Genomic DNA, 9,855 nt, shown 5'->3' on the forward strand with positions numbered 1-9,855 from the left:
TCACTCATACCCTAACCTACACTTGCCAACATTGCTTTCTGGTTTTAGGCGGTTTACATTGTCTGGATGTGTATGTATGTGTGTTATATGTGTGTCCTTCGTAACACAAACTCTTCTCATACGGCTTTAATGTTACCTCGTCTGGAGATCTTTGGTTTCCCACAGTTGAAATCTTGTACTGTCTCTTTTGAGCACCAATAGCACTTGAATGGCACCCCACTCCAGTACTCTTGCCTGGCAAATCCCATGGACGGAAGAGCCTGGTAGGCTGCAGTCCATGGGGTCGCTAGGAGTCGGACACGACTGAGTGATTTCACTTTCACTTTTCACTTTCATGCATTGGAGAAGGAAATGGCAACCCACTCCAGTGTTCTTGCCTGGAGAATCCCAGGGACGGGGGAGCCTGGTGGGCTGCCGTCTCTGGGGTCACACAGAGTCGGACACGACTGAAGCGACTTAGCAGCAGCAGCAGCACTTGATCTGTATTTCTATTGTTGCACTTAACCTCCTACCCTCCCTTGCTGTATATTTATAAACCTTCTAAAAACCTTTTCATTTTGCTCCTAGGTCCATGCTAGGGTCACCTTTGTATTCACTCATGAAGTAGTCAATGCTTTTAAGCAAGGCTGTGGTCAAGTCAATTGCCACAGTATTTCTGCTGTAGTCACAGATCCGCAGGTACATGAGTGACCAACAGAGGCCACTCTTGTAACTATCTGTAGCAGCACACTTCTGTAGAAAACTTACAGGAACTTAGAAGGCTAATATCATAGGAACAACTAGTATTTCTCCTGCATTACTTACATTAAATACAGAAGTGACAGTCAGGGCATGTTACAGAAACTCTGTGAATGATTTTAGGTTTCCCAGCCTTTGAGAAAGTAATGCAATTCATTCTTCAGGTGTACTGGCAAGTGGGTGGCAATTTTCTGAAAGATATTTCAGAATAAAGTTGAAGAGAAACACTGACTAATTAAGACTTTGAATAATTGACATAGAATTCTGAATATTAAAAATGGCTCAATGCTACATTGCTGTTGTTCAGTCACCCAGTCATGTCCGACTCTGCAACCCCATGGACTGCAGCACACCAGGCCTCCTTGTCCCTCACCATCTCCCGAAGTTTGCCCAAGGTCATGTCCATTGCATCGGTGATGCCATCCAGCCATCTCATCCTCTGACGCCCTCTTCTCCTTCTGCCCTCAATCTTCCCCAGCATCAGGAACTTTTCTAATGAGCCGTCTATTTACATCAGATGACCAAAATACTGGATGGAGCTTCAGCTACAGCATCAGTCCTTCCACCAAGTATTCAGGGTTGATTTCCCTTAGGATTGACTGGTTTGATCTCCTTGCCATCCAAGGGGCTCTCAGGAGTATTCTCCAGCATCACAGTTCAAAGGCATCAATTCCCTGGCGTTCTGCCTTCTTAAGGTTCAGCTCCTACAACCATACGTAACCCCTGTTATACTTTCTGTTTACTAAGAAGTATTTTTAAAGCTGAATCAGATATAGGTAATTTTTATTTAGTAAAAATTTAGAAACTGATTGTAATGTAAGAGTTGGTCCCCTTAAGTAAATTTAATGATTTTTGGCAAAATATAACTTCATAATATAAATAATTATATCTTATTCAACTGTAGTATTTAAATACCATTGAGGGCAACAATAACAGCATACCATTAAATACCATTTTATTATAATGTAACATATTATAATATATAATATATTAATGACAGCAAGAATTTCTTATTAGCAACAAAAACTAAATGAAATTTTAAAAGTTACTTATAACTGTACCAAAATACTAGGTAGCTATAAATTTAATGAAACATGTGTAAGACCTTTAGTGTAAAAAAAAATACATAAAACAAATGCTGAACAAAATTTGATTCAATCATTGATTGAAAGGTAAATGTCTTTTTCATGTATTGAAAAACTTAATGTTTTAAAGATGCCGATACCCTCCAAATTGATCTAGAAATTCAATGCAATCCCTATTAAAGTTCCAGTGTGTTTTTCTGTGAAAGTCTATCAGCTGAATTGAAAATTTATATGAAAAAGCAAAAAATCCGGAATACTCAAGAAACTCTTGAATGCATGCAGAAGCAATGACATGGAGGAAATACATTGCCAAATCTCAGGACTAATTTTACAACTATTCTAAAGTCAGAGTGATTTTGGCATAAGGATACACAAATCAAAATGAGTGGAGTATCCAGGAACATGTATGGTTCCTGATGTATGACATAGGCACTACTGCAGTTCACTAGGGAAAGGTTGATATTTTCTATAAGTGGCTCCTTGTCAAACTGAAATCCATTTGAAAACATACTAAACCCTACCTTACACAATACACAAAAATTAATTTGAGATAGATTCATAGATACATAAGTGGAAAGTATAACAATAAACTTTCTAGAAGAAAATCTATTACAGTATCTTCATGACTTTGGGGTAGACCAACATTTCTTAAACATGGCACAATAAATGTTAAACCTAAAATGATAGATTAATAAATTGAATTTCATTAAAAGTAAGACTTTCTTATCAAAAGACGGCATCAAGAAAATGAAAAGGCAAAGGACAAAGACAGTCTCTTCAATAAATTGTGCTGGAAAAGGTGGACAGCTACACATGAAAGAATGGCATTAGAACATTTCCTCACACCACATAGAAAATAAACCCAAAATGGATTAAAGACCTAAATGTAAGGACTGAAACTATTAAGCGCCTAGAAGAGAACATATGCAGAACACTCTGACATAAACCACAGTCAGGTTTTTTTATGGATCTGTCTTGTAAAGCAAAAGAAATAAAAGTTAAAATAAACATGTGGGACATAATTAAACTTGAAATATTTTGCATCGCAATGGAATCACTGACAAGATGAAAAGTTAACCTATGAAATGGGAGAAAATATTTACAAATGATATCAAAAGCTTACAACCCAAAATATATAAATAGCTCATACAACTCAATATAAAAAAAAAAAAAAAACCACAAGCAATCCAACTGAAAAATGGACAAAAGACTTGGATAGACATATTTTCCAAGGAAGACATATAGATGGCTAAAAAGCACATGAAAAGATGCTTAATATGACTAATGATTAGAGGTCTGAAAATCAAAGCCACGAGATACTACTTCACAACTGTCAGGATGGCTATCAGCAAAAAGCCTACAAATGACAAATATTGAGAAGGATGTAGAGAATGGGAACCTCTGAACACTATTGATGGGACTGTACAACAAATTGGTGAATCCACTATGGAAGTTCCTCAAAAAGCTAAAAATAGAACTACTGTATGATCCAGCAATTCCACCCCTGGGTATACATCTGAAAAAAGCAAAAACACTAATTTGAAAAGATACATGCACCTTAATATTCATAGCAGCATTACTTATAATAGCCAAGATATGGAAACAAGCCAAGGGTCGATCAATAAATGAACAAATAAAGAATTAAATATATAATATATATATATATAACATATATTATTCAGTTATTATTCAATTATTATATATTATCATTCAATATATATGTATTTAATATGGAATAACACTCAGCCATAAAAGAGAATGAAATTTTCCCACTTGCAACAAACAGCACAGAAGGACCTGGAAGGTACTATGCTTAGTGAAATGTCAGACAAAGGAAGACAAATAGAGTATGTTATCATTTATATGTGGGAACTAAAAAATAAAACAAATATATATATATATATATATATATATATATATACACACACACACACACAACAAGATGGCTCAGATGGTAAAGCATCTGTCTGCAATGCAGGAGACAGGGCTTCAATCCCTGGATTGGAAAGATGCCCTGGAGAAGGAAATGGCAACCCACTCTGGTAATCTTGCCTGGAGAATTCCATGGACAGTGGAGCCTGGTGGGCTACAGTCCATGGGGTCACAAAGAGTCAGACATGACTGAGTGACTAACACACACACATACATAACAAAACAGAAAGAGACTTATGGAGAACAACCAGTGATTACCAGTGGAGACAGGAAATGAGGGAGGGGCAAAATAGCTAGTGGGGATTAGGGGTACAAACTGCTAGGTATCAAATATATAACCTATGGAGATATATTGTACAGCATAGGGAAATACAGCTATTAAACTGTAAAAACTTTAAATGGAATATAATCTAAAATATTGAAACACTATGTTTTATACCTGAAACTAATATAATACTGTAAATCAACTTCAATTATTAAAAAAAAAGAACAGGCAAAGCATGAACTGGAAGAAACAGTCTATAATGCACTTCTGAAAGTTTTTATATCCAGAATTATTGAATAAATCAATTAGAAAAAGACAGACATAATACTAAAAAACGATCATATATTTTGCATTTTTGTTTTTCAAGATGTAATCGGTTTTTATTCAAAATTGCTTAGTCAGTGTTTATAACATCTTATTCCCTTTATATATTTATAGGCTTTTATTTCTTAAAGAAATTAAATATAGTTATCTTAGACTCTATATCTGCTAATTCGAATATCTGAATTTCTCACTGGTTTGTTTTTGAGGTGATGTTGCCAAAGCTCTCTTTCCCTTCCCCCCACCTCACACAACCAGGAAGGTTATCTGTAGATTATTGACGCCTGGGCTGAAGCCCAGTCCCACTAAGATGAGCTTCTTTACTCTAGTTAGTCCCACAGGGATACTACCAATCTGAAACTACTTTAAATGAAGTTCCTTGATTCAGATTTTTCAAACCACAAAGACAGAATGGCTTTGGACTAGAAACATCTGTCCTGTAAGGGCTAGGTTGTGGTTACAAATTCTCAAGGAGGATTTTATTTTCTTATCACCTAGCGCCAAGATCAAGTCAGGCAAGGTTTTCAGCTGTCCCCTTCTGTGTGGTGGTTTCATTTCTCACTTCTCTGTTACACTTCTCTCTAAAGCTGGGGTCCAGCTTTATGCGAAGTCCCCTATGAGACAAACTGCTTTCTCTTTTATTATAACATTCCTCATATTATTTTTTCCTTTTGTGTCAGCTCAGTAATGAATTAAGACAAATAAATTTTCTATGCAGGATTTTAATAGTATGAGGGGTTTTCAAAGCATGTCTTTTACCACACTATTAGAAACAGAGTTGTAACTGCATAATCTGAATAGGATTTGAACCAATAGTTACACAACATGAGCAAGGGGATCTTCAGCCAGTAGGTGGCAAAGCCAGGATTTGAACTCAGACAAGTTAACTCCAGATTGTGTTCTCAACCACTACTCAATTTTGTATATAGATTTCTTGACATGGTTACTAATGAATTAGTGGAAAGTTGATAAATATGGAACAATGGCATTATTTCTAATAAAGATCAAATAACTGGTTATAAATAATAGCAATAATTATCATAAGTAAAAACATGTGAGTGATTATAGATGTGAAAGCACTTGAAGAAAACCAAGGAACTATGTCTTAGATGGATTTTGCATGTGTTCACCCAAAACTGCATCAAGAAAAATGTTCTTGCTTTTGGATCCACCGTCTGACAGTAAATCATCAAATACTTATGCATTGATATGTTTTTGATCCTTCCTGAAACTAGGCACTATGAATAATTTAACTTCTTACATTACTTACATATTTGTAGAATAAAATGTCTTTTACATTTTGACTTTCCTCCTCCTAAGTCAAAGTAAATCTTTCATTTTTGCAATTTGAATTTTTAAAACATTTATGAAATTACCATAACTTGCTACATTCTCCATTTCAATATTGGTAGGTAATTCTACTGTTCACTTTTCCCTTTTAGAGAGCTCATCAAATTTTTAATAGTCTTGTCAAGGAGAGATTTTCTCCACTGGTTAAAGAGTGCTATATGGTCCAGTAATTTGAGCTTTCATGGACTGGCGGTAGAGAAAAAAATCCCAATACACAATACTTTAATATGATAATTAAAGTGCATTTGTGTCAGTTTAAAAACCTTTAGCACATTAAAATTTGGTTTCAGTTGCTTTGAATATATTTTTTGATTCTAAAATTTTGAAAGAGTAGAAACAGTTGCCCAATCTACAACTGTAAATGCTGAAACTAACCAGATTTCAATAAGAACATAGAAATGGAAATAATATGTAATTTAAGTAAATTAGCATAAAATTTAGGCGGCTTTAGGTTTTTTTGGCTAAATGCTATATTGATATTCCAAAAGACTAACTGGATGTCTGCTGTTGCACAAAGGGTTGACAGAGTTGGGGAATATTAAAGTCAAAAAATGTGTAAGGTAAAATTTTTATAATAAAAAGCTATTATAATTACTCCCGTTCCACCAAATAGGTTAACATTCTTTCTAGAATACTTTATTGTTGTTGTTTCATGATGAAACATAATTTTTCTACTGGTTATCTCAGACTCACCCTTACTTAAAGAAAGAGTTGAATTTGAGACTTGCCTTAGAGACACTCCACCTGCCAATCAGGAGATGTAGGAGATTCTGGTACGTTCCCTGGGCAGGAAAGATCCACGGAGAAGGAAATGGCAACCCTGTCCAGTATTCTTGCCTGGAAAATCCCATGAACAGAGGAGCCTCGCAGGCTACAGTCCATAGGATTGCAAAGAGTAAGGCACACTGGGCACGCAGGCGCACAGGCATTAGAGATACTACATTTTATATTGATGAATAATTCAAATAAATACTTTGATAAAGCAAATAGTTCGTGAAACAATGAAAGGAAATCACACAAGATACCCTTATTGCTATTAGCAAGAATACTGGAGTGGGTAACCATTCCCTTCTCCAGCAGATCTTCCAGACCCTTGGATTGAACCTGGGTCTCCTACATTGCAGGCAGATTCTTTACCATCTGAGCCACGAGGGAAGCCCTTATTGCCATTACTTCAAGTTACAAAACATTAATTCACTTTAAAATGTGGATATAATTATAATTACGCTTTCAATTATGGTTTTCACTTTGAAAAAAAATGTCTGCAACGTTTCTATAGAGGATTGACAGAGCTTTAGATAAAAATTAAAATTCATGCTTAACATATATAACCACATCATGGTGTTTTAAAAACATCCAACCAAGGAATCACCATCAGGTATGAGCAACAAGCTAGAAAGTCTATCTTTCTAGTTTTAATTCATAGTATATATCTTTTTCCCACCTGGGTTTTCCAGAATGAGAACATGGTGTTTTTGGACAAGGATTATGAGTGGACACATGTTTACACTGATATTTCCCCTAAAACGTAGCCAATGTGACCCCATCAGTAGCTGGGATAGACACTCATGGGCAAGCCTCAGCTGCTGATATTAGAAAGTAACCCTGCCTATGCTTGGACTTCTCTGGTGGCAGAGACAGTTAAGAATCTGTCTGCAATGAGGGAGACCTGAGTTCAATTCCTCGGCCAGGAAGATCTCTGGAGAGGGAATGACGCCCACTCTGATATTCTTGCCTGGAGAATTCCATGGACAGAGGAGCCTGGCAGGCTACAGTCCATGGGGCTGCAAAGAGTCGGACACAACTGAGCAACTGACACTTCATGCTATGCTTCATTTTCTTCCTTACTTTATAACAGGATCTTCTGCCACTGGAAGCCAAAAGATCATTATGAGTTGACAGCCTCTCATTCGAAACAATGATCTTTGAAGTAAATTCCCTCAACTAATTCTTCTGCTGCGATCAGTTAACCTGAGGTTAAGAGAAGAAAAAACTCCAAGAAACAACTATCTATGGAACACAATTATACACTACAATGGCAGCAATTTTAGACCATAAAAGAATTTCCAATGTTTTAAATTAAAATATGAGAGTATGAAGATTATTTTCCATTCAGTCATTATTATCTTTTTTGGACTTAAAAGTTTCAGTTTTACCAGATTCCTCAGATCTGTTTCTTTCTGGTATTTTGTTCAAAAGTTGCCCTTTTTCCTCCCACTAGTTTTGCTTCCCAGAACAAATAAGCATTTCTACTAACCACGGCCTGCAGTTTGGCTGGTTCCTGAGCCGAGGTCTTAGTGCCTGCTCATACTCAGTAATTTTTCAAAAGGTAGAAAAGCAGCCTCTAGCTTAGAGGGGAAAAGTTTGCACTTTATTTGCCCTGCATATAATGCTTATCTGCATTCAAATTGGTAGTCCATTAATTATTTGAGAACCTAAAGAGCAAGGGATTTTCCATCAGCCTCCCAAGGCAACTATGTCTGTGGGCTCACCTGATTTTAATATATTAGCCCCCTTTTCCTCACTTTCTGTATCACAGTGAATGGAAAACTGGACAGCATTTACTCTCTAAAATTTCATGAGCTCTTCATGTTCTTTAAGGAGACATTTACTTTATTGAAAGAGTGATTGGAAATGGGTTTCAGTGCATAAATAGTTTGCTCTGTTTCTAAGCTTAAATGTGATGCTGAAGTGGAGCTCAGGCCCTGAGTGGAGTATTGTTTTGATTATCCCAATCTCCCTTTTTATTTGGTGTTACTGTCAGTCTTGGCAAATTGTTCCTAAAGAGTACATACATGAGATTTCCCACACACTACAAATAATACCCTGTCCTCATCGTCTGTCTTTTTGCACATCCAACTATCTCAGGGACATCTTTGTGGCACTTTGTGCAATTTCAGCTTATAACAGCACAAAACATAGCCTCTTTGGATGTTGTGGATAAAGAAGAATCAGGGCAGTGTTTCCAGAGGGGTCAACCACACTGTAAGTGGGAAAAGCTGTCTTCTTGAATGCATTGTCCTTTTTTCCACAAAGATTCAACCCCTACAGCAGGCCAAGGTGATAGCAGAAGAGACTGGAGATTTCTGGAATATGAGTTGAGATGAGTTAAGAGAAAGACTTATGAGACATCGTGATGACCTCTTGTTCTGGCACTATCAAATGCTCTTATGCATCTTGGTTCTTTCACTGTTCTATACTCTCAAAATTTTGGCTAAGATCCATTCAGAAGGATCTAACTGATAGAAAGCACAAGTTGTGTACAATGTTGTTGTAGTTTATTTGCAAGTAAAGTAGTTTCTGTGCCTACTTATCTTCCCATTTATAAGAGCCCAGTTTGGGGAGGAATAGTCAAGAAGAGTCTAAGGGGTACCTTTGTCCCTCCACTGGCTTATCTGAGAAGATGGCCACAAAGGAAGTAATCCATTGCCTGGCACATGGTGGGTCTCAAAATACGTTTACTCATTGACTAGCCTCGGCACCCTATACTGCTAGCTGCTCTTTAGTGTTTAACTGCATGATTCTCAGATTCGGTCAGTTAACACACAGACTAATACTTAAAGCCTGAGGTCTTCTACCTAGGCAAGAAGACAATAAAGAAACTTGTGCCTGTAATAGGTTAACTTCCATAATACTACTGATTAGTCTAGGACCTTCGTATTCCAGTTCTCTAGTATCTGAGCTCATCTTTTCTCATGGGTTGTCCCTTTGTTCTTAGGTCCCCTTTGACTGGGTTCTTCTAATTCTCTCTCTGAAAAACATCCCATCTCTGAACTCTAGCCATTTTATGACTATAGCTATCATCAATTGGAAAAAAATATGTGAAACCATATACATACAATCAAAATTGAACTCTCATATTGATTCTGTACCCTTTTTGGCTCAGTTCAGTTCAGTTCAGTTGCTCAGTCGTGGCCGACTCTTTGCGACCCCATGAATTGCAGCATGCCAGGCCTCCCTGTCCACCACCAACTCCCGGAGTCCACTCAGACTCACGTCCATCGAGTCAGTGATGCCATCCAGCCATCCCATCCTCTGTTGTCCCCTTTTCCTCCTGCCCTCAATCCCTCCCAGCACCAGAGTCTTTTCCAGTGAATCAACTCTCCACATGAGGTGGCCAAAGTACTGGAGTTTCAGCTTTAGCATCATTCCTTCCAAAGAAAT

This window comes from Budorcas taxicolor, chromosome 14, assembly GCF_023091745.1.
Source record: "Budorcas taxicolor isolate Tak-1 chromosome 14, Takin1.1, whole genome shotgun sequence".
Lineage (NCBI taxonomy): Eukaryota > Metazoa > Chordata > Mammalia > Artiodactyla > Bovidae > Budorcas > Budorcas taxicolor.